The sequence below is a fragment of the Carassius gibelio genome, chromosome A14 (genome assembly GCF_023724105.1).
Source record: "Carassius gibelio isolate Cgi1373 ecotype wild population from Czech Republic chromosome A14, carGib1.2-hapl.c, whole genome shotgun sequence".
Taxonomy (NCBI): domain Eukaryota; kingdom Metazoa; phylum Chordata; class Actinopteri; order Cypriniformes; family Cyprinidae; genus Carassius; species Carassius gibelio.
Window position 1 is genome coordinate 7,133,317 of NC_068384.1, and position 27,705 is coordinate 7,161,021.

Sequence of the window (27,705 nt, forward strand, 5' to 3'; positions counted from 1 at the left end):
GCCTGTCAAGCTACTGTGCAATCACTGTTAATTTATGTCAAGGATCAAATCTAAAGGTTCAGCATTGATTACTGTGTGTTGATTTACAAGGAACGGCTCCAGCCCTTCAATTTACCTTTAGTGTGCCTGTAGCAGGTTAAATGGACTACTACAGCCGCTGGAGTTAACCGTTTGCATACTGTAACATATATAAACTATACATTTAATAATAGACTGTAGTCAACAGCATATTTTAATGCAATGCAGATGGAAAAGAGACATTGTGGGTTGAAAGCGCAGTAAGTTCAATATGTTGTGCTTTTTTAAATCTGCATGTTTTTCAGAGACATCCAAGTATATAAGTAGATTAGTATATATGCATGCATATATATATACACACACACACACACACACACGTTCAAAAGTTTGAGCTCAAAAAGTTTTGTAATGTTTATTAAAGAAGTTTCTTCTGCTCAATATGCATTTATTTGATCAGAAATAGAGTAAAAATAGTAATACCGTGAAATATTATTACAATTTAAAAAAATAGTTTTTCTATTTTAATGTGCTTTAAAATATAATTTATTTTTTGTGATGTAAACAGATTTTCAGCATCATTCCCAAAGTCTTCTGGGTCACATGATCTTCAGAAATCATTCCAGCATGCTGATTAATTATCAATGTTGCAAACAGTTTTGCAGCTTAATATATTTTTTGGAACCTTTCATATATTTTTAATTAGGAAGGTGGTTTTAATTTTGCACACAAAGTTTGCTTAGTTCACTGGCACTGTATAGATTCAAAATAAAATCTCCAGCAATGTTCTCAAGCCAAGTTTAAACAGCTGCCATAATAAAAATGGTCTGACAAGAACATTCTTCCTGACCCAGGAACATACGGCCTGCAGAAAATAGCTAAATTACTTTTGCAGGGCTTTTAACCCAAGCCATTTAATCCCAGAAAGTTTAGGGAGTCATTGTGGAGAGCAGAGCAAAATGAGACGTCTCTAAATCACTGCAATCCCCCGTCCCTCAGCTCTGATCCCAGCCCTCGGAGACAACAGCACCAGCCGTACGAGGCCATTACAGATGACCACACATGCATCCAATAAATCCTCACATATGGGTGAAGGGAGAATACAATTTAAAACGGGTCAGACGAACAGATTTTGCATAAGTAATAAGAGTCTGTGGATATGCAAGAGCAATATTTTTTGCCAAATTGACCTGCTTCTTTCAATCAAGGATTGAAGAGTGAAAATCAAAATACTGTTTAGTAAAAAACTAACTTGATGCCGCTTTGGAGAGTGATTTGCAGGGAGGGTGGGATCTTATGTTTTCAAAGCTAGCTTGCTATTGCTAGCCTCTATGAAATCGCCTACTCTACCTTTAAGAAGAAAAAAAAAATAATAATTGTCACAATTCAATCATCCTCACGTTGATGATTGTGCCTATGAATTCTGCAATGCGGAAAACACCGATGGAATAATTAATTGCATAACGCGGAATGTCACAGAATTTGTCAAATTTTGAATAAATAAATTACAAATAGGTGGGTACATTAAAATCAAATGGCGATATGAATATGTCTTTGAATATTAAGTTGAAAAAAGAAATATATATATATATATATATATATATATATATATATATATATATATATATATATATATATATATATATATATATATATATATATTTCTTTTTTTTTAATCTTCATTTGATATATATATATAAAATAATAATAATAATATTTATTTATTTATTTAGTGGTAAACAAAGTGCCACACAGCACTGATTTACTCTTAGAATTAAGATATATATATATATTCCACTTGATTACTAGAAAATTTAAGTACATAAAAAATAATTTCTGAAATAACGGAGACATTTTATAGCGTCATATTATTTGTAACAAAAATGTTTTGATTAAAATTTGATTGAACCATTGAAACAAAATCCAGAAAAAGGAAAACAACGGAATTTGGTAAAAATTAAACAGAATAAAAAGTTTTAAAAAGGTATTTCATAGGGCCATTCTTTTTGTTGTTATTGTTAAACTTTTAATATACTGCTGTTAACACGTACAAGTTCGTTATTTCAATTAATTAGACTTGCTTTTTGATAACATAACAAATGTAATTCAACCATTAAAACGGAGACCAGAAAATTGAAAATGGGAAAACATGGAATCCAAAAAAAAAAAAAAAAAAAAAAAAAAAAAAAAAAAAAAATCACAAAACTTCAGAAGACAGGATTATGCATTTTTTTAGTCAGCTTAATAACTGTGATCACTGAAATCTATCATTGAATCTATGTGATTCTATATATATTTATATTTGTTTTTTGGTTCTCACTTCTCATGAACACTGGGCTGAGAACAGTCCCCTGTGAATGTGTTAATGAAGCCAGCTGTTCTGTCTGCAGGGGCTAAAGATAACCTCCTATCTGTCTACATGTGATTTCCAGGTGTTTTGAAGAGCACTGAGCTTCAGAAGCTGAAAGATGTTTTGTTCCACATCACGTGACAAGATGTTAAAAGAAGCAGGTCGAGGGAGAAAACCAGGTGTTTGTCATCATAGTTGCTTCGTGTCACTGCATTCAGAATTCATCACCAAAATAATGGACTGGATCCCTCCGTGACTTATATTCACATTGATTTACTGTCCATGAGAAATATGTGTTGTTTATGGGTGGGGGAGCTCGGACAGCCTCTCAATCATGTTGGGAGCAGGCTGCTAATTCAATTTTTCGAACTGAAATGAACTCTGCGGGCTGATGTCGGCATGCCTTAAACCGAACAAAACTTATTTTACAGTGCAATGATCAGCTGACAGCTTTAAAGCTTTAAAAAAATACAATACATATATTAATTATGGAGCACATGCTCATATAACTCATAATCAAACTTTGTTACAAAGTAAGAAATGGTAATAATGGCACCTGTGTGAATACAGAAAACCCCACAGAGCTCGGACTCTTTCATTTGGCTTTCCTTATAAATAAACCAATGTCTAGCTGAAATCCCTAAACCTCAGTCGGGGAATCGTATGGTTTCAGCACTCTGCCTCTACATTTCCACAAGCTGGTGTGTCGACCTTTATCTCTAAAGCTTGCTGGATAACTCGGATAACTTCTCAGTTTTTCACCGTGATCTGAACCACTGGAGGCACACACTGTTCTTCCACCCAACATCGCAAGACTGATCCCAAACAACCTTCTGAGAAAAAAAAAAAACACAGCTTTGGAGAAACATGAGGATCGATAAAGGAGGGCAGGATTTTCAATTTGGGATGAACTGGTACTTTAAGAAATTAGACTCATGATGGAACAAAACAATGCTAGTCTGGGACATACTACTCACCTCACATACTTCAAAAACACACACAAAAACGCTACTTTTTCACATGCTACGTATATAATAGAGAAATATGTTATTTCAGACACAGTGCTCTTGATTAATCATTGATAAAAGGAGCAGAGCAGGAACACAACAAGGGGTTTGAACTGTACTTGGCTAGATGTTGACTCTGAATTGGAAACAGTACTTGGGCAACAAATGATGGCTTTTCACAAGTCACAAGAACACAGACAAGAACGCATACTGAAAAATGGCTCATGTGTTTATACGGTTCAATAAATGGACAATAAATCCTATTTTGGATAATAAAAATAACTTCTGAGAGAGTAATATCCAGGTTTATTTGACGGGGACAATGCATATCAAAAATACATAAATGTACAACGTGCCAGAATTAGCCAGAAAGCTATTTTACATCCACAGTCCCTGGAATGATGGTAAATTTGTCACCCTAAAAATATAAAATAATAACCTATACATAATGCATGCATGCTCTAAGCCAGTGGTTCCCAACCTTTTTCAACTCGCGGCCCACACAACCAAACACATATGTTTGCGCGGCCCACTTCAAAAAAAATTAACTGACCCCGCTATTGTTGGGTTAATAACTTAGTACTCAGAAGCTAGATTTTAAACTATATTTATTAAATAAACTAGGGCTGTGCGATATGGACAAAAAAAAAAAAAAAACTATCGCGATTTTTTTGATCAATTTAGCAATTGTGCTTTTACAGTCATAAATGCATTCAGGATTAATTTGAAACATATTTCCAAAAGAAAACCAATCAGAGCTTTATCAAAAAGTTGTAACATCTCTAGAACAGACATAAGTCAAAATTATCACTATAGTGAAGATGTAAAAAAAATGTATAGACTTGTGGCAAAAAAAAAAAAAAAAAAAAAAAAATCCTGTATACAGGGACTTTTTTTTCATTTTTTGCCATGCATTGTTCATAGAGCTCATTAATTGTAGCGGTGCCTCAGGTGTTTGCAGTGTGTATACAGTATGTGTATGTGGTCAGCAGTGAGAGCGCATAAATATAACGCGAAAGCACATTAAAATAATGCACGAGTGCGAATCTCTCTGTTCGCAGCAGATTTCCTTTGCTCTGTCACAAAACCGGTCGTGCTTGCTCAGATACACGCTGCTTTGCGAGGAGAGAGTGTGCACACTTAAAACGTGTCTCCTCTCACTTAAACTGCATCCTGTTCACTAACAAATTCACTCTATGCTCATGTGTTAGACATGAATTATTTTCGCACGTTTTTATTTCTAGCCTTTTACCGCAGTGAGAACGCTCTGATCCGTCAACATTGGCTCAGAAAAAAGGCGCATCACAGACAGTGTGTGAACCTGGAGTTAGGCATATGCGCACGCTCAAATCGTGATTTTAGGACGTTTTCTTTTAATCGCACAGCCCTAGAATGGACTGGAAATGAACAGAAAATAATTGGCGGCCCACCTGCAATACAACATTTAAATAATTGCTATACCAAAATTTTTTTTACTTTATCCCAAACCAATAAATAAATAAATAAATAAACAAATAAATTGATCATCCACTTAAAAGTTACACTATGCATAGAACCAACATCAAGAATCAACACCAGCTCACTAATGACAAGCAATGTATTGAGAATATCAACATACAGGTGAAGATACTGTTAGCATACAGACAAGTAACAGCAGTTTAACCTACAGTAGACATATGATAATCCATGTTTTTTGGGGGGGTTTTTTCCTCAGTGAACAGGAGTTTTGTTTTTTTGTGTTAGTTTGTCGTGCCAAGCCACCAGAACTGAACCAAACTGAAAACCATGAAAAAAAAAAAGTCTGATTTCAAAATGGTTTTCAAATAATTAATAATGAATTCGTAAGATTTTCAAATTATATCTAATTTACGATGATTGCTAAAATATGCACTTTTTTTTTTTAAACTCAGGTCAGTCGAGACATTCATTTCAAGTATGAAGATATAGGCCTGTGATTCAAATGACATTGTTCAAAATAGCAAAGGCACCCACACGTCGCATCTGTGTATCTGTGTGAACTTCTCCTTCAGGGTTTGACAGAATGAGTCTTTTAATATTGCTATATTTATATCTCTCCAGAGATCGACAACAGTCACCCTCCTCAGTCCCATTTCACGCAATAGAAAAGTTTATCTATGTTCAAGTTGAAGAGGCTCTGAAAGGCGTTTCAGAAGAGCGTACACCGACTGACTGGAGCGTGACGCTGAGCCATTAAAGCACAATGCAGGATAAACGTCTTTATCTGCACACAAACATATTTCCACAGTGCCAATGCAAACAAATCAGAACGACTTGTGTGCAAAGACATCTGCATCGGCGGAGAGATGTATGCAGATTGCCATTTCATGCACACAACGCTTATTATTTCAAGTCTGTGATATTGTGCCTTAAAAACATAAATAAAAAAGGTTGTGATGTTCATCTAATCTCATCAAGCATGAACTTCGTGACTTCGGGCTCACCGATGGATGCTGTGCAATGAATGGGTGCCGTCAGAATCAGAGTCCAAACAGATGTCAAAAACATCACTATATTCCACATGTAATCTACAGAAGTCCAGTCCATCAGTTAACTTCTGGTGAAGTTGTGTTTCGGGCTAAAATACAAGTCCTCTTTCTAGAATATCTCACATGAATCAGGAGACATTTGGTGGATTTTCACTGGAGGAAGCGTTATTTTAGATTGTGGACTCTTATTTTTTATGTCAAAATGTTGTAATGATGGATTTGTTTCTTTAAAACACGCAGCATTTGATTTCTCCAGATGTTTAGCGATTGACTGGAGCAGTGTGAAGTACTTATGATGTTTTTATCAGCTGTTTGGACTTATTCTGACGGCACCCATTCACTGCACAGCATCCATTGCTAAGAAAGTGATGTCATCTTTCAGATTTTTTTAGAGGGGGGGAATAAAGTTGTAAGTGTCTTGGTAACACAACTGTTTTTACTTAACCTTGTCATTTTTCCAAGAGTAATTCAATTGAAACTTTTCTTAAAAATGGTATAAAAGTGATATGAAACAAAGAGTACATTTATCAAAGGCTAAGCCTGTTCTGATGGGCACATGAAGACTACCAAAAGCCCTATTGATTGGTGACGCTGACATCAATTCCCATCTACATCTCTCTTATTTTCTAAGTGCCCTTGAGGGTCAGCAATCTATGGAGACGAGAGACACTACTGGCCCTTTTACAAGATGAACAAATAAAACACCAGGCGAGAGAGAAAACAAATGTCTGCTAAATGGAGCTATTGTTTCGACATTATAGCGGTGTCTGGAAAGGAAAGCATGTGTGACCCGAGGCTTTCAAAACACGTTCCACTGAGGTCAGGGTGTGATGTTTTCACCCGTCAGGAACTTCAACAACAGTGAACGCAATATCACAGCAACTCAACACAATCACTAAAAACCCACGATAAACCCTGAGGAATTAAACCTGGTAAATAGAATTAAAACACCTTGCTTGGGAACTGTGTTAGATCTATTATTTCCAAATAAAATCCAGCAGTAACATTTATTATAAAAGCATCGCTCTAAGCACTGCTCACAAGAGTTAGGGATTTGAACAAACCTCTAACCCTATTCAATTTGGGCATGTAACTCTTCTTGCACAAACATGAATGATATCTCGAATCAAGCAGCTTGTTGAGGAGATATTGGTGATATGTGATATATTTTATTGAGAGATCTCATTTTTAATAATAGTTCACCCAAAAATGATCATTTGCTGAAAATGTACATCCATGATGTAGATGAGGATTTGGAGAAATGTTGCACTGCATCACTTGCTCAGCATCTGCTCCTCTGCAGTGAATGGGTGCCGTCATAATGAGAGTCCACACAGCTGATGAAAACATCACAATAATCCACAAGTAATACACACCACTCCATTCGTAAATGGTGTTTGATCAGTGCTTATTTCTCTCCTGATTCAGACCAGATGACCTTTCACTGGAGCAAGCATTATTATGGACTCATATTTTGTCCAGAAGCAATGGTTTGAAGTTAAAACTTATATATATATATACACTTTCTTTTTTTTAATTTTACCTTCATAAGTCGTCCATCTTTATAAGATGTCCCACTTTGGCAAAGCCCCGCTGTCCTCTAACAACATTTAAAAGATCAACAGTTTATATTATTCAAAAAAGTGCATGTCTCAAGCTAGAGGAAGAAACCCTCTCATGGCACTGCTTTCATATGGATGAGATTAAGGCATTCGAAATCCCTCGGCTCTGACACTCACTGGATGTAATGGAAGTGACGTCGAAACCATCATGGGAGGAAAACGCAGCTTTAAAAAGAGGACAGGTCTGCGGGGGAAATACTTCTTAAAATCCTCCAACCACGTATGTTCTGCAGTAAGGATCCTCACCACATTATTCCACACACTGATTTGATTTTTATTTTTATTTCGTCTGCTTGGACGGTCATACTCTTGAACCAAGGCCAGAAATACTCTGTGCAAGCGTACAAATGCAAATGCTTGGCCAACGCATTCATGTGCCATCTTGTCATGCATACTAATGGGAGTTAGTGCGTAAAGCACATTTTAGGCCAATAGTGCATCATCTTCTTCTCTCGATTAATTAAGCTTATTTACCCGCTGTGTATTTATCCTGAAAACATTTCATATAATCGGTGATATCTTGCATTGGTTTTCTCTTAAATGGATTTTAATGCTTAGTGATGTGATATATACCCCCACTGAAAAACGTCAACATCATTTAGATTTTTTTTATTTTGGAGTTAATATACTTCTTGAGTTACAGGCATGCAAACTTTGGATAAAAAAAAAAAAAAAATCTTGAAAAGTGCTTTATCCCCTTTTTGAATGGTCACCTTTGGCACAATGCAACACAGATTGATAAAGTCAACAGATTTTACTAATACACTTACCAATCTAGGTATATTAATAACATTATGTTGCTGCCATCTTTCTAAAGTAATTTTTACCATCCTGTACAAACAAAAGTGGTTTAATCCATAAATATACATCTGTGACATTCAATATTCTGGCTCTTTTCTTCATTTATGTGTTTCTTTTGCCAGATAAAATAATAACAAATGAAAAGTCGGAGCTGGGGCTTAGTTGACATGGAATGACCCGGTAATAAATCGCTGAAATTTACTCTCTGCTTTATCCAGTAACAATGAAAGATCAAAAGCATCAGACTGAATTTCTTGCATTACTTGTAGCAGTAATAGGGTTTCATCAGGGATCAGCACTTCCACTGGAAAGCACACTTTTGTCAATATCTCCTAGTTAGCTTTTCAACATTTTTCTCAAACTCTTCTTTGCACTTTGGCAGCGGTAATGTATCAAAAAAAGAAACTTTAGAAGAGGAAGAAACATTCATCATAAAACTAGGCCAATTCCAGTCTCACTTTAAAAATGTGTAATATCTAGTTTGCTCTAAATGAAGGCGTAGCATGATATCAGCTCACAGCTGGGATAAACCCTTAAAAATGCAACACTGCGCAGATCAGTTGATTTAAATAGTCTTGATTACACATAGACACTATGCATAATTTAATCAGACCGGCAGCATAAATCTTCAACAGTACGGGACAAACTGTAATGTTTTCAATTGCAATTAGCGATCCCCACTTGAAAACACAAATGCATGGACTAAGTGAGTTTTGAAGCAACACAAACTCAACATCTGTGAGCTCTATACCATTTCACAAATATTAGAAATGACAGCGCCAGCATTTACTTTAACCAGTCAAAAAGGGGCAATCCAGGATCAGGCCAAAACAAACAGAGTAGCAGCAGAATCTCGGTAGATTCATTGTGTTTAAAGAGTTTAAAGAGCCACACAGATGGGAAATCAAAAATTACCTGTATTACAGTGTATGATGTAGCTGTCCATCAGTGTAAACAATGTGCAAATAATTAAACCAAAAAGTACACGATTTATAAAGTTATTGGCTTCTAAAGTAAGGAGTCGACTCTGAATCGCTGAAACGAGTCGTTATAGATTTAAAATCTTTTGCCCATCTCTATGTACATCACTAGGAACACTTTGCATAATAATCTCCGCCTACCGTCTGGAGTCGATTTAACATGGATACGCGTTATGAGTCATTTTCCCCTGATAACCCCAAAAAGAACTTAAATTACACTTTCAGTTTTAATCGTACAGATAAAAGCAATACATCAATCGAATCTGTAAAGTGTCTATTTTTTTTGGGATACAGACGTAACTTTGTGCACTTATAAAATAAAGACAACAAACAAGGTGTGCTGTCTGCAGCCTTTGTCTGCGCTGATCGTCATTTACAAACACATAATTAAAATGAAGTGTAGCTCCGTGAATACTCAACGAAGAGACATGAGAGAGATATCTATAGAAAGCTTGACATGTGTACTTTATCACAGAATATCTGTTTTCGGCGGCACTTGTTTAGTTTTAAAGTAATCCATATGAAAACAACGCGATGTCTGTTTTTCACGTCTCCCTTCGTTATATCAAATGTGACCACGCCCCCGCGCTGAACACGCTATTCAGATTCAAACTGAAGCGCGCGGCTTGAATACACACACACAGAAGAAAAAGCAGAGAGACTGTTCAAGTTTTTATTTTACTGTTTGCTTCGCGGTGAGAGGAATAAGACATAATTCACCCCAAAAGGATGCTAACACATTGTTTACCATGACGTGTGTGGAACAACCAATCAAAGCTGACTATGTCAGTTGACCAATCAGAACACAGTATGCTACCGAAAGGTGGGGTTTAAGGAAACTGAATCTTTTGAACAGCTTCACGCGAACCGTTTGGGGATCTCTGAGAATTGAGGTAATTTTAAAATGATATTTTGACAAAATGACAATGTTTTTTAACCTTGGATGGATTTAAACCTAATGTACAGGACTTATAAACAGTGATAGGAAGCTTAGCATTTTCATCTTACTGGCTCTTTAATTAGTTAAACGTCTCGTCTCAGAGATCAGTTTCATCTCAAAAAAACTCTGCTTTCATTAAAGGGGTCACATGATGTTGCTAAAAATAATATTATTTTGTGTATTTGGTGTAATGCAATGCGGTTCAAAAAACACATTATTTTCCATAAACTTTACATTATTGTTGGTCCTCTATGCCCCGCCTTTCTGAAATGCATACATTTTTACAAACCTCATCGATCTGAAAAGCGAGGTGTGCTCTGATTGGCCAGCTATCCAGTGCATTGTGATTGGGTGAATACTTCAATCGTGTGACGGAAATGTTATGCCCCTCATCATACATACTCCAGCACGACGAGACAAAACAATAAAAACCCATTACAAACGAGGCATTTGTTGCATCCAGTGGGGACATAATTACTTTATGATTATATTGACTTATACGTATTGTGCCTCGTAAACATAATGTCTGCATTTGGAGAAATGACAAACAACAAGAGCTACTCTACACTACTTAAAACTCATGTTTGAATCATCTGTGGCAAATTCTTTAAATATGAAAATGTACTTACAGACTGTGAGTCAGAAGAACCAGACTGTCCTCGTAAGCTGGAACTGCGCCACTTTACAGAAACAGACACCGGCATTGTAGGCTACTCTCAAAGGAAACAGCCCTCATCCTCTGCAAAGTGCGCCGAACGAAACCATGCATCGTTGCTCTGAGATGCACAAATGTTCTCCTCTTACTTTGGAACCATTGGCGAAACAGAGAAAAAAAAATACAAATAAATTGTCATTGCAATGCAACTCACTCAATATTAAGCGCCTGGGGTTGGCAATTTTTTTTACATATAAGTGCAATACATCATTTGAAATTGTTAAGTGTCTACTTTTACATGTGTACAGTCATGGCCAAAACTTTTGGCAGTAACAAATTTCATAAAAGCTTGTTTTGCAACACTTGCTGCTTAAGTATTTGTAGATTATTTTTTCATATACTGAAAAACAATGATAAGCATATCATAAGTTTAAAGGCTATTATTGTCAAAAAAATATATAATGTATTGTACTTCATATTGAGTGAGTTGACCCTTGTTCTTCATAACCTCTGCAATTGGCTCTGGCATGCTGGATATTAGCCTCTGGGTCAAATCCTGATTGATGGCGATCCAGTCTTGCTTTATTAGTTCTCGGTGTTGAGCACAATTTGTGGGCTTCTGCTTGTCCACTCGCCTTATGAGGACTGACCACAGGTTCTCTTTGGGATTGAGATTCGCAGAGTTGCCTGGCCACAAATCCAAAAGTTAAATGTAATGATCTTCGAGTAACTTCATCACTCTTTCTTTGTGACATGGTGCTCCATCAAGCTGGAAAATGCATGGATCAACACCATGGGTCGTTGGAAGAAGTGGCTCTTGCAGGACGTTTTGATGCCATTCTTTATTTATGGCAGTGTTTTTGGGCAGAATTATGAGAGAGCCCACTCCCCTGGTTGAAAAGCAACCCCACACATGATTGGTCTCCGGATGCTTCACTCTTAGCACAACACAGGACTCATGGAAGCGTTCACCTTCTCTTGTCTGAACAATACACTTTCCAGATGTCCCAAACAGCCGGAAGGGAGCTTCATCAGAGAAAATAACTTTGCACCAGTCTTCTGCTCTCCTTGCTGCACACTCTGGGACGTCCCGAAGACTCAAACCTCTCTAATTGAAGTTCTCGATGATCCGGTAAATGCTCATTTTCAGGTGCAATATTCTGACATTTTGATGGAAAGCAATGATGACTGCACGTGTTTCTTTGGAGGTAGCCATTGCTAACAAGAACACAATGATTTTGGAAGCGATTCTTCCCTCCTTTTATAGCAATAGTCAATATCACGTTCATTATAAATATCATACAAAGTTTTCTTGCACTATTATTATTATTTTTTTTACATGCACTAGACAGACATATTACTTTTTAGCATCTCTTGCAGGATGGCCACATTTTTAAGACACTGTAAAGGTAAAAGAAATTCTACTTTTTAAAATGCACCTTGGGATTCTGTACTATTTACAGAATTAAAGCATCTGACAGCATTTTATGAATTCATTACTGCAGCTATCAACAGCAAACCAAACTTCAATTAAAAGAAGTAAAGCAGGTCCACTGAACAGTTACTTCTTGAAATGTCATTTGCTTTTTTTTTTGCATATGCTGTATTTTTGTTCATGTCTTCTCTCCATCAGACAATTATTTTGAGACTCTTCAAAGTTGTTTTTCAGACATGCAAGTTGTTTTAAGACTTGATTTTCTTAAGTTTTTGTACCTTCATTCAATATTTGCACAAAATATTTACACTTAGCTTCATAAGTGTGCTACTGGACAGTAGTTTTAGATTTGTAATACTGTATGTGGTTAAATCTAATAAACATGTTTGATCTAAATGGTTGTGGATCATTAATAAAAAAAAATGTACTTTTTCTGCTTGAAATGACATCTTTTTTACGTCAAAAGCCACTTTTTCCGTATTTTGTTTCTAATTAAATACTTGTATGTATATATCTATACCTTAAATGTACTTACTTTACTTATCTGAATTCAAATAAACATTATATGACTTAATCTCAAATTAAACAAAATGTTTAAGTTCAAATGCAAAACTATTTTTGTTGTTTTGCAATCTAAATAAATGATAAATGCATGCTTTCGGGCTGCTATCAAAGTCCTGAAAATATCCTGACAACTCATTAGTGATTCCATCCAGCAATCAAGTCTATTCGGTCTTAAAATGTTAAATTAAACTGTCAAAAATATTCCCATGTAAGAGCTTCTTCAATGAAACCAGGAACAGCAAATTCATGCAATGAATGAATGAAGTGACAGGAAGCTTTTAGTATTAAACACACACACACCTTCCACTCAGTGACAAGCTACGGTTCATTGATTACCTTATCACAGGAATGTCAAAGAGAAACGCTCGCTCATTTCTATTTGTGTGCAGAGAGAGAGAGGAGTCAGCTTTGTCACAGTGCATTTCTGCTTGAAAGGATATTCAAATGACACCTGCTATCGCTCAACGACAAATCAATACAACATAAACCAACAAAACAAACAGAGAAGCCACACAAGTGCTAATGGATGCTCTGCCCTTGACTTCACACTCCAAACTTTTGAGTTGTGTGAATGTGTTTCATTGTTTAATGGGATACCATGAGAAATGCACCTATTCTTTCAAATCTAGAGCCCTATGAAATTTCCCAAATAGAGCCCAAATTCAGTTTTATTTGAACTATCTCCACCCTCCTCCAAGCACTTTTAGCTTAGCATAGCATAGATCATTGAATCGGATTAGACCGTTAGCATCTCGTTTAAAAATGAAAGTTTTTTTGAGTTGCGGTTTTCTAGGCCGATATTGCTAGGAACTATACTCTCAATCCGGCGTAATAATCAAAGAACTTTGCTGCTGTACCATGAGTGAAGCTGGCGCAGTGATATTATGCAACGCCTGAAAATAGTCCCTGCTAGGTAACTTCCAAAAAGCCTATTTTCAGATCTAATCAGATTCAATGATCAATGCTAAGCTAAAAGTGATATTGCCAGACCTGGAGAATGGCTGAATGGATTCGAAAACAGTAAAACTCAATTGTTTGACTCTAGGGGACTCTGAAAATTAGCCTATTTAAAAAAAAAAAGAAAAAAAAAAAGTGTAGTGTTCCTTTAAGAACAGCAATTTGAGCTCTACAAGAACAGATTCAAGCTTTGCACAAAAATGAGAGCCGCGAACAGACCGCTAGTGCTACGATTTCAAAGCATCAGTCAGAGGAATACAACACCCCACTGATAAAGCTTACATGATCACAAATCCATCTCAGACCAGGAGAAACACAACATGAAGGACTGAAGAGATGTTGAGATAAAACACAAAGCATCACCTGCCTTACAAACTGGGGGGAATAAAGGTTCACACAAATATGCAAAATGCAGAAATGCCATTTTCTGTCTAATAATGGTGCATGAAACTCAAATAAAGCGGTCAATATTACTTGCTTAAAAGATCAGTTAAATCAATGTTTCGTTCCTTCAGTTGATTACCACAAAAAATCAAATACATACAAATTAAGTATTAATTAAATTGAATGAAACAATTAAAATGGAATCCTACATTTAATAAAATACATTTAATAAAACTTTGCTGTTAAAATGTATAAATTTCATGATTTCGATTAATTGCATATGCTTTTTAATTAATAAAACTGAATTGAACCATTAAAACGGAGTACACAAAAATTTTTACGCAAAGGGAAAAAAATGGAATCCAGAAAAAAATAAAACAGGAACGCTAGAATCTGGAAATAAATAAATGTATCACCTGAAAACACGACACACTGAACAGCATATCAAGTTCAATTTGCACAATAATATGCAATAATATGCATTAAAAAACAAACAAACAAACAGCTGTGCACAATATTAGAATGATCTCCCGGCTGAGCACTTCTGAGTCTAAACAAACCAAACATTTATAAGTTTACAAGAAACCTGTCTCTCATCATCTTATTGACCATGAGCCCTACAGCTGTCATGCACCGATACATGCATGTGGCTATGCATTTCTCTTGTTGCTAGGATACAAAGCTTTACATGTGATTCACTACACATGTGTTATTGGAAAACCTAGAACAGCAGAAAACAGAGAAAAACAACAAGACAGGGAACCATTCAATTATTGCTCCACCAAGAGCCCATTTCTACGAGCACACCTGCTGTGAATATTAAGATGATCTTACAGCAACAGTTTTAACTGTGAACATTCACCCAAATATTAGTGCTTAACTGTCGGCAGTCATACCGCACTATTCAACAAATTATTCAGAATTACTTTCCCCTTGGAAAGTTTAAATACCTGAACTTAAAAAAATTTAAAAAAGTAAAATGTATGATGCTAATAATATTAAGACCTAAAAACCAATACATTTCCCAATAGAGCGAGTAAAATCATTGCATTCTGTGATGGTTTCTATTGTTTTTATGGAAGTTCATTTTAACTGCATGTGTGCCAGTTCAGTTTGCTAGTCATGATTTAACTCACGTTTATGTAACGTTATATTACTGAATACAGAGTGCAAATAAAAATTATTAATTATTTAATAACGATTACTAAAGAAATACTAATAAACCTCATGTGTGGACGGTTTAATAAAAAGTAATTTATTAAAACAAATAATTTTCCGAGTGTTGATAAAAAGCAACCACTTCGCTCATCGGTTCTCAGCGCATTACGAATCAAACACCTGTCACTTATTCTTAACGAATCATTCGCGAACGAGTCGTTTCACGGATTTCAAGGGTTCACTAAAAAGATCCGATTCAAATGAACAACTCGTTTCACGAATCATTTACATCGCTACTCATCAGGAAGGTGACGTCACAAACGTTTAGCATGCAACACTGTTATCATTCATGTAACCACATTTCACACCAGTAGCTATAATAAGTGTTCTTATATAAAATATGAATGAATATGATATCTATTTCATGTAATATTTTAATAACAGTGACTGATAACCCAAAGTTACAATTAAAAAGCATTTGAAGTTGAATAATGTTTTTATCTTGATTTAAATTTTTTAAAGATAACGTTTAAACTGCCAAGAAACATTAAGATACGGTCACAAAAGTATAATAAATAATAAAGACTGTACACATTATGACAACGCGACACATGTTAAAGTGTTTAAATGCGCAGTGCATGGAAAAGCATGAAGTTACGCTTCAGCTCTGCAGTGCATGAGAAGCATATCTGTGCATGTGAGTTGATATGCGCGCTCACCTCAGATGAAGAGAGAACATGAACGCGCTCCAGCCTCCAGACTGTGCTGGGTTTGTCCGGTGCACGGTGATGCTCCAGCGGGACACCCGAAGAGCCAGAGAGCAGAATCACTGCTGTCAGAGCCGGAGAGGAGGTAAACACCGGGCATTATGGGATTTTGGAGGAGCAACGTGCTTTTATGCACGCGGGCAAGCACACAGCGACATCTACAGGGGGCAATGATGTTTGAGGTTGACACTAGTGTTTTTATTTTGTCATGAAACTATGGTCACACCATTGTATTCTGTGTATAGGAGGGTGTTGTGTTGTGTTTGTGTTCCACAAAAAGACAATAAACATTTGGTGAAAATAGCATAGATTAAAAATGAATAAAATATACTTTAATTAAGTTCAATCTAACAAGAAATAAAAGTCTTGTACACTAGTGTACTCTGAGAAACCCAGTATTGATAATTAGACAAGTGCTGAATCAGTTTTCTTTGTGTGCTGTTTCCTAATGAAACACTTTCGTCCTTGATTAAGGCTTCCTTTGACAAATCACTTCTGAGTTTGATTGATCTATAATTAGACTTCTGATACAGTCTATTGTCAGCTGAGCATCCATGATTTTGTGTAATTGTACAAAAATGCATATAAGATTGCAATTATTATGATCAAAGATCTCTTTAACCTGGAGGGAAAGAAGATTAAAACTTACACTGAAGGTTTCTCCGGCAAGAATATCTGTTCCAGTAAATCAAACTGCAAAACCAAAACCGATCATTTTCATTTAATTGAAGTTGATGTGCTAAAATAACAAATATATTTATTTATTATTATAAAAAAAAAAAAAACACAAGATATGAATTGATATTAATTGGACTGGAGTGGTGTGGATTATTGTGATGTTTTTATCAGCTGTTTGGACTCTCATTCTGACGGCACCCATTCACTCCAGAGCATCCATTGATTAGACACTGATGCAATGCTATATTTCTCCAAATCTGATGAAGAAACAAACTCATCAACATCTACTATTTCTTTAACAGACAACATTTTAACATGAAGGCACAACTGAGGAAAGTTTCAGATTGTCTTCCATAATAAAAGAGAAAAGCTATTACCTGCAGCAGCAGCACAACACAATGATTACCTCTTCGGCTGTTGGTTATATTCCAGACTGTATCTGTAGTTTCACGGTTCCATTAGTAGATTCATTACAAGAACAAGAAGAAGTTATTGTATTTTGATACATTGTTTGTATGTATAACATGCAATGATGAACCATGAATGCATATTAGTAAGGTCGATTTTTTTATTTCAGGTGATTGCACATGATCAGTGAGGTATTCCTACATAAACACAGCTTATTCTGATAGTCTTTGCTGCTGTGACCATAAACCATAAACATAATGAATCCAGTGTAGCTCTGAAATAGAGCACAAGGCCAACGAGAAAAAGCTCTGCACGTCTTGAACAGATCACACCCGCGTGATTTATTGCTCTCCTGTGATCCTTATTCCTTTAGCTGCTGCAAAACAGTACATAAATCCCACTGTTTTATTCTCCATCGTGAGCTTTTAAGGCTGAAAATATATTATTTCTACATGTTTTTATACTTGAATGCATTCTCTCTTTGACCACAGCTCCCACATCAAAGATGATAATCTACAAGAACAATAGTTTTCTTCTATAAGCAGATATTCTGCAGAAGAACGCTTTTATGCTTTGTGACGAGTCTTTTAACCCATAACTGAGGTTTCTCTGAGATTTACGGTGTAAAAGCACAAGGCTAGAGAGACAGATTGAATAAAGAAATAGGAGGAATGGGAAATTTGGAAGCACAAAGACTCACACAAACTATTATCCTCATTTGTCAGACAAACTCCACGGACAGTACTGCACCGGGCGGCTGGACTATTCACGAACAGCAGACCATTAATCTTCAAACCAATTCAGACGACTCAGTATCATTAAAAACTAGGAGCATAAAATAATTATTTTTCTATTTTTTCTATTATTTTCTTTTCTATTCTATATTTAAGTATACAGTTTAAGTATTTTTATATTTTATTCTTATATTTTTATTGTTTATTTTTATTTCCTTCGTTCATAGCTATATTTATGTATATTATTTATTTTTTGTGTTTTATTCTTTAATAATTGCACTGTCCATGGAGCGGACCTGACTCACATTTTACTGCTGGTTATATATGCTCTATATAATTGTGTATGTGACGAATAAAAATCTTGAATCTTGTGTCTTGAAATGTATGCATATTTCATGAATTTTACATTTTATGGCACCAGAAAAAAAATAAAAATGATTAATAAAAAAAAAATTATAATAATAATAAAAACATAATATTTATATATTTTTTATTATTATATATATATACAAATATATATACAAATATATATATATATATATATATATATATATATATATATATATATATATATATATACAAATAGTTTTCGTATTTGCCCCCACATAAATCTAACAAAAGCAAAAAATAATAATAATCATTTTCAAATTTCGACATTGCTTCCAAAGCAACAGAACTTATGGTGATCGGTGAAACGGAGCATTTCATAAATTCTAATCAGTTTAATTCCATACAATATTAATATGTGTTTAACCAGAACACAATATCAGAACAACAGAAAATAAATGTTTACGGTGCACGGTCATTGCTCAGAAACATGTGCAATATCACAACATATCTCTCATGTACACATGCAGGGCTGTTGATAAAGATATGAAAACTTTGTGCTGTTTCAGGAAGCCAGTGTGTGGGGAAAAATATCAGCCTGAAGTACAGAAGCAGAAAATCCCAGACTAAACATCCAGAGGAAGAGATGCTGTGCATGTGCTGTGTGTAGGATACAGTTCTTCAAGGAAAAGATTGTTTACACCAGAGTCCCCCGGCAAACAGGAAGCATCTCTCAATAACTCGTTTTATGAGATGTGTGTGTGCGTGTGTGTGTGTGTGTGTGTGTGTCCAGCTAATGGCCCTCTGCGCTGGTGTCTAGGTGCTTTGAGTAGGAGCAGATGTACTTCATAAACGAATCAAAATGGAGAAATAACTCAGAGAAATGAGGAGACAGAGCCAGATAAAGAAAAGTGAATAGTCTGTTGGTTACCTAACCAGGTGAGCTGTTTCACAATCATTTCACCTCATCAGAGACCTGAGATGAAGGACGACACAATCTGTGATGCTCAGTCTCAGTCCAGCTACAGACGCAGGGAGGGAACAAAATGACTTTTTCTGAGTAGTTTTGCATTCAAATTTGAACAACTGATCTAAAGATGTATGCATGTATATGTGTGTGTGTGTGTGTGTGTGCATGTCTTAAAAAAGTTTGAATAATTTATATTAATCTTTGTCTATTTTAGTATTACATTTGAATGACTCATGACTTATTAATATTCTATACCTATTTTCTAAAAAAAATTAAATAAATAATTTTAAATGCAACAAGTGAGGCATCTCACTAATATAATGCACAGTATGAAAAATGTCAATTTTGATTTGATTTGCTAAAGAACGACATTTATCAGTGTTATTAAATTGTTAGTGTTTTAAACACTACCTTTAAGTGAATTTTAGCCAGCAGAAAAGTACAAACACACACAGCAGTGGCACTTTCTGACGTGCTGAGCTTGTTTAAATGGAGGTAAATATGAAAGAAATGGATCAAAGAACCACACACGAGAGTCCGGCGTTAACTAGTGAGGCTCACAGACACAGACCATGCTTACTAACCCTCTAATGAGTGTGAGTGTGTGGACAGATGACAGAAACAGATTTCAGAGGTATCACTATCTGTGATGAACGAGAGGAGGTATTAATAAACCAGTGTTGGCTGAGCAATTATCATCTGTAGTGAAACACAGAGAGCTGAGGATGATGGGAGCTTTGAGCAGGGCTCAGGTCTTTCATTAACTGATGATTAATCACAGGAAGTGTGAGCTAAGACACTCGTGTGGCACTCTGACATCTACTGAGACAGGAAATAATGAGCTTGTGTTTAACTGAGCTTTTAATCTGAGCAATCTGAGATTGATTCTTATAATCCTAAAATCCAGTTTTTTATCAATGCTGTTTTTAACATGTTAAAGCCTTTAAACAATGATAAAGGTGATGCAATTTAATTAAAGTTAAAAGACTTTTAAAAAGACTTAAAAAAGATTTTTGCCTGATATTTTCCACCATTGTTGTGATTTAATGTGTCTAAATGTGTCCAATATGTCTATATTAAATATTCATCATATTGGACTGAGATACACATTTGAGTTGAAATGTGAATTGGAATATAACAATTTTAACTAGAATTAGAACTAGAAATTGAATTTGAATCCATTTTTTTTACATATATAAAAACTGTGAATACATTTAAAATTGTATATATATTTTTTTACATATTAAAATTAAAATTTGAAATCGAATTTAATATTTTAATGTAAAATGTTTAACTACATTTAAAAATGATTATTAAATTAGCATTTTATTACATTTATATTTATATTATTGTATTGTTAATGTATTGAAATTAAAATGTGACTTTTTAAGTTAAAATATATTATTGCATTTAAATGATTACATTTAAAATGTATTACAAATATAGTATATATTATTTAAAATTAACTTTATAATTTAGATACCATTTACTTTCTTACAATTTAAAATTATTTAATGTAATGTATACATTTCACACACACACACACACACACACACACACACACACACACACACACACACACACAAATGCATATGAATACATTTTCGTGGACTGAGGAGTCAATAAATCTATATAAATATGATTAAAAAATGAATATGGGACAAAACTACAGAATGTCATATTTTATTATTGGGTGATTCAACACAAAGACATTTTACCAGCTAAGAAGATCAGCACTTTTAGAGTTTCATCTCTCTATCTGATGTGAGCAGAAGTATTGGAGCAGGTCTTTCTAAGTTTTCAGCTGTGTCCCGTTGCATTAACTCTTCAGATATTAAAAGCAGGGAATGTGTCTTATCCATATATCCATTGCTTCTGCATTCTAAGTCTTGCATTCGACGATGACACACACAAACTAAGATGAAGACGAGGAAGCCGATTCTGAAAGAAAAGCAAGCAATTTGGATGCTAAAAGAAAAGAGGAAGTCCATTAGAACTACAGGAAAGACTAATCATAAAAGCTGAACATTGAACATTAGCAGTTGTGTTCTCTAATAATAAGTTCCCTGTCGCATCTAAAACAAAGCGTTCAGTGCATTTCTATTCATTGTGCAGTCGTTATGTTAAAATACACAACTCTCAGAGAAACAGGCGTGAAAAATCGTACAAATGTGCCCCGCTTGTAGTATTGCAAGGTAACGATCAAGCTGTTTGTTTACTAGCTGCTCTCGACAAGCAGACAGAAGCTGTGTGGGAGGACGCCGAGTGTCTGGAAAGCCACAGTGTGTTCACAATGCTTTTACATACAAGAGACATGCTCCGAAAAGTAGGTTGACTCTTAGATGGTTCTTGCAAAAATGCTCTAGTTTTCTTCAGGTGCAGGTCATACTGAACCAAGCATAAGAGGCAGAAGAAAGATAATAAGAGAGAGATTCAGGCTGATAACAAAACCCAAAGAAGACGAAGAGGCTGATAGAGAACAAGTGGAAAGGACACGCTGGCAGTGATGAGTGTTTTTATCAACGCTTCCTGTTTATTTACAACTACAGTCAATTAGACGACGGATTTCACGAATCACACCTCCATGGGTTCGCCTTTAATATTTGCATGCCTGTATGCATGGAAATTAAACCAGATAGACAAAATATACTCATTTTACTAAAGGTAAAGGGCACAATGCAAATATCTGAGTTCAATTTTGTCACAAAGGCAAATAAGACAAAAATACACATCCTGGCCACAATTAAGCATAACAAAAATATAATAACTGACATTATAAAAAAAAAAAAATGTTTTTGAAGAAGAAAAAGCTACACTACTGTTTAAAAATGTTGGGTTGTTAAGATTGTTTTGTTTTTAAAATTAAATTTATAATATTCTCAGAAAGGCATGCATTTATTTGATCAAATTAGAATTTAAAACAACTGTTTTCTATGTGAATATAAGTTAATGTAATTTACTTAATTATTCCTGTGATGTGCAGATGTATTTTCAGCATCATTCCTCCAGTCTTCAGTGTCACGTGATCTTCAGAAATTATGAAAATATTCTGATTTACAGCTCATGCAGTAACATTATAAATGTTTTTATGATCAATTGAACGCTTCTTTGATTCTTTCACATACAGTACACAATTATTTGCATTTTACATCCTGAATGTTAGCTCTGAACTCTCTGTTTGATGCACGCTGAACTCCAGCAAACACAGACTCAACTCAATATCACACAAATAATTGATATTCACGTCCAGTGTTGGGCAGTAATGGGTTACTCATAACGTGTTACTGTAACGCATTACTTTTGAAAGTAACTTATACTGTAACGCATTCTTTTTAAATAAATTAACTCGGTTACTGTTACCATGGTGCATTGTCCATTACTTTTTAAAAAATGTATTAATTTTGACTGAAGTGCAGCCTCTTTGCAGCAACTACGCATTGTAGGATTGGTGGATGCCACCCACTGTAAACACGAAGACGCACTGTGGGCATGTTTCTGTTTATTCAAGTATGAGCTGCAGTCATCGCGAGGCAAGGCGAGAGCAACATGAGTTTCATTCAAATGATTCGCGATCCTCAAACTGACTCAAATGATTCGCGATCCCGCTCCAACTCCCAAACTGGAGTCAGATGATTCAAATGATTCGCGATCCCGCTACGAACTCCCGAACTTATTCAAATGATTCGCGATCCCCAAACTGACTCAAATGATTCGCGATCCCGCTACGAACTCCCGAACTCACTCAAATGATTCCCGATCCCCAAATTGACTCAAATGATTCGCGATCCCGCTACGAACTCCCGAACTCACTCAAATGATTCGCGATCCCCAAATTGACTCAAATGATTCGCGATCCCGCTACGAACTCCCGAACTGACTCAAATGATTCGCGATCCCCAAATTGACTCAAATGATTCGCGATCCCGCTACGAACTCCCGAACTGACTCAAATGATTTGCGATCCCCAAATTGACTCAAATGATTCTCGAACTCGCTACGAACTCCCGAACTGACTCAAATGATTCGCGAACCTGCTACGAACTCCCGAACTGACTCAAATGATTCGCGAACCTGCTACGAACTCCCGAACTGACTCAAATGATTTGTGATCCCAATACACATAAAAGTGTGCACATCCAGAGAAATAAACAGCAGATGTTCATGTTAACAACTTCTTTAATTTGAGCAAACGCTGCTAATACACATACATTTGTTAATAAAGTAAATAAAACGAAAACATGAATGTTTTAATGCTACTGAATAAAATTAAAGGATCCACTCGAAAGTCTCTCTCTGCTCATCATGACAGGACCTGGATCAGTGAACTGACTCAAATGACTCCACTCACCCTAGAACCACCCCTGTATATACTGTGTGTATATATGGGATCCTGAATCATTTGAATCAGTTTGGGGATCGCGAAACTGGCTGTATATGGATAGGCATTTTTAACTAATTAAGCAGCTAGTTCTAATTACGTTTTCCATGCTTGTTTAGGTGTGAAATGTGAACTCGTATTTTTTGTTTAAATCATGTGCCTTTTAACAGTATCAAGTATATTCAAAAACTAAACAAATCGTACCTAAAAAGTGCATGCATCTAGGCTAATGTAAAGTTACATGATGAAGTCATACTAGTGCGCGTGTGCATTTTGAGTGCGTTCTTTCACTTCATTATTCGGTGTATTCAAATGCATTTATGAATGCATGTGAATGATCACAAAATTCAAGATATGGGGGTTAGAAAATGTATATATTTATATAATTTTATGTAGTTAATCAATATCACACGAAGAGTGCCATTTCAGTTTTTTCTCCAAAAATCAGCATGATTAAAATGTGATATTAAGTTACTACAAACAATAATTTAATTACAAATACAAAATGTTGCAGTAGTATAATGTAATATATGAATGAATAATAGCCTAAAGAACCTTTGTGCCAAAAAGGGTTCTTTCTTGTCATTATAGAACCTTTTTAGCATAAAAGATTCTTTGGAGTTGAGTAAAGAACCCTATGGTTCTATATAGAACCCCTTTTTTCTAAGATAGTTGTCACGTCTATGCAGAGGATGCATTGATGTTCTTCCCTGCTGCTTTGTTGGAATATAAAGACACAACGCATGCTGTTTTGTTTGTGAAAATGGGAAATAGTTTTGAGGCCAGCCACTATATAGAATCATTTCCCACCGGAAGGCTAAACCTCAAAAGACGACAGCGTTCGAACAACACGAGGGGATTAAAAACACATCACATAATTCTGAGAATCTAAAAGAAACAGCAACCATTAGTGTACAGACATGTTTCTACACAGGAACAAGAGCTGAATTAACAGGAGAGCTGTGAATTGATTTTCCTCTCGTGTGTTAATGAAACAGACCCCTCGCCGTATTTGCCACGGATCAGCGATGCCGAGATAAACTGTACTGTCGAGTGCCAATCAAACCAAAGTCAGCACATTTCAACATTTTTCTCTCTCCCTCATCAACCAGCCATGAAGTTCATAATGATTAAATTATGCAATAAATTTGCTTTATCAGACCGACTAGCTTCATGCCTCCCAAATAGTTATTAAATGCTAATCAAATTTGTCAGTTTGGTATCTATAAAAAGCTAACAAAAATAGCACATGCATCATATGCTCAAGAATATAAAGCATTTAATCCAATTAAAGAAACAACTTAATGTGAACTTGATCATTTGCATTGGAAACGGTCTTCTACAGATTCCTGTACAATTTCAGCAATCTTATAAGATCTTTACAAATCAAAGTGTGCAGCATAAACATGATGAAAACTAGTACGTAAGGACTTAAGGTATTACAATTTGACTGCTTTTTAGATTTACTTTTTTAATGTCAGATCAATGACAAGTTTGATTGGGAGGGTTGAGAATAAAGGGATCTGTAATCATTTTCAAAAGAGTTTAGGGTATCTTCTACATTGCTAATTATCTTCCCTGTGGATGGATGTTTTATATTCTTCACTAAATTCTTTGTTTGTTGTTTACAAAGGCGTTCATTGCTCTAGAATCTCTGTTTTGTGAATTTGGTCTGTTTTTCTACATCGTCTTCAAATCTCCCTTCTTAATCTCTAATTTCAGATATAAATTAAAAAGTTTGTGAATTAGGAATTACAATGCCTTCCCCTTGTTTTCTACCCAAACCATGTGTTGAAAAAAATATATATATATATAAAAAAGTCAACCCATTTTTCTTGTATTTCTCTACTCCTTTTCACCACATTATGCAACCCGTTGACATCGAGCGACATTATTTTATATTCCTGATATCTTACTGTATGTGTCTTCTAATATGCAAAAAACTGGGTAAATAATCTGAATGTTATTATTATTATTATTTTTTTGTTCAAACTTTTCCTTTTACTTGCATTGGACCTTGAAGAGTTCTTTAAGATGAGTAAAAAAAAAGTCCAAGTGTGTGCCAATATCTCATGCATTAGCTGTTCCTCACGCATGCCGAGTTAATTGAATTTTAATTAGAGTCGTGGATATCAGATTGTTTCATTCTCTGTGAAATCCCTGAACATCTTCAGCAGCTCGGCCTCATTAACTCCCTCTGACCTTAAAGCGTCTCGACATCCGACCTCTCATCACGCACAGCAAACAGTCTGAGATGTGAACAGAGGAAGTCTAATCAGTGTTCAGCAAGCAAGACTTCTTCCCAGATGGTGACTGAAAACATTTCCTCAGGGCAGAGCATCATTAGAGAAACACTGGGATTCTTTTTAGAAGACACTGAGGATTTGAGTGCTCATATTTGTCTGGAAACTCCAAGAGATTTCTTTAAATGTGTCCAGTAATATATAATCTCAGCCCTGTCCGAGTCAATCTTTTCCATGTGGTGAAAATGAAAGGTTCGACCGTCCAGCTAAGCTTTGCGGCATTGTTTTTTTGTGTCATTGATGTCAAATCTGGTGTCCTGAAGCAACATGTTTGAATATGAATGATGTTTGAGATCTGTGACTTCAGGGAAGTAATTTTCAGTGAGTAATCATTTACATTTTAGTACTGTTTGGCTTCAGATGAATTGAACTACTGTTCACGAAACATACTTTTATATTGCTTTTTTGTTGTTGTTGGAATGGTTGTTGTCTTTATTTACTTGTACTTGTAGAAGAGCAGCATGAACATTCTTGTAAACAACTGTTTTTGTGAGATTTTTAATTAGTATTTTGAACAGAAGCAACATAAAAATAAAAATAAAACAGTAATTGATGGACTGGAGTTCTGTGGATTATTGTGATGTTTTTATCAGCTGTTTGGACTCTCATTCTGACGGCACCCATTCACTGCAGAGCATCCACTGCTGAGCAAGTGACGAGTTACTTGAAATTAAGTTCATGAGTCACGTTTATGGTGTTTTTTTTTTTAGAATCAATGGCTCTTGAATTTATTTACTTTATGTAAAAGAGCAGCGTGAACATTCTGCTAAACATCTCTTTTTGTGTTCCAAGGAAAGACAGTAATGCAAGTTTGGAGCGACATGAGGGTGAGTAAATGACTTTATTTTTAGGTCAACTATCCCTTTAAATGTCACCCATCACTTATTTTTATCCTTTATAAGACATGACAAAAAGTGTATTTATTACAGAAACACTGATTCTGTAGATAAGTGCCAAGGTTTATTGAAATGAGACATTGAGTTTAAACACTGCAGCTGACACAGAAACTCATTGTTTGCTTTGCTCACACTCATCTCACTATTGCAAATACTTGCAATTTGCTAGTCATAATCTGGAGTAATGCTAATCTAAAGTCACGCACACAGAAGCAGTATAATGTGCTACTGTACGTGCTGAAGCAAACAGATGCTGTAGCATGTGGATGTTTGTGTTTCCATAACAGCTCAGGTAGAAAGATTTACACTTCAGCTGAGAGGCTTTTGAATACACTGAATATGTTTACATGTATAATAAAATGCTTTATAACAACAGCGCAATACCTTTTTTTGCACATTTTAAACAAATTGTTCACCCAAAAAATTCAGTTATGATGAAAAATTACCCAGGCCATCCAAGAGCGGATTTGGAGAAATGTAACATTGCATCAGTGTCTCATCAATGAATGCTCTGCAGTGAATGGGTGCCGTCAGAATGAGAGTCCAAACAGCTGATAAAAACATCACAATAATTCACAGCACTCTGCATGTTTGTGAGAAACAAATGCACACTGGCATACTGTATATATAAATTAACAGTAACCACAATTAATACAAATGTTATTCATTGCTATTTCATGATACATAACACATAAATTAATGTTAAAGAATCAAACCTTATTATAAAGTGTTATAATTTCGGTTTAAATGTCTCATGTATTGTTGCCGGTTATTCAAGCTGACATAAATGAAGAACATAAGCAGTTTTCTCAGATTCTTGCCTGAAGAGCTGTTTTTAACCTTAAGGGCACAAACCTTGTTTGAAAATG

General features: G+C 35.4%; 1 protein-coding gene across 4 annotated transcripts in view; it reads right to left on the bottom strand.

Moving 5' to 3' along the window:
• Positions 1-27,705, bottom strand: part of LOC128027371 (ecto-NOX disulfide-thiol exchanger 2) — a 255,254-nt gene that overhangs the window by 172,089 nt on the left and 55,460 nt on the right. The window contains exon 1 of one of the 4 annotated variants that reach the window (XM_052614933.1): positions 16,095-16,252. The exons of 2 other annotated variants lie outside the window; for them this stretch is intronic. The gene's annotated coding sequence lies outside the window, so the exon portion shown is untranslated. Of the gene's footprint in view, positions 1-16,094; positions 16,253-27,705 lie in introns of those variants that run through there. One more of the 4 variants, XM_052614938.1, reaches the window with a different exon arrangement.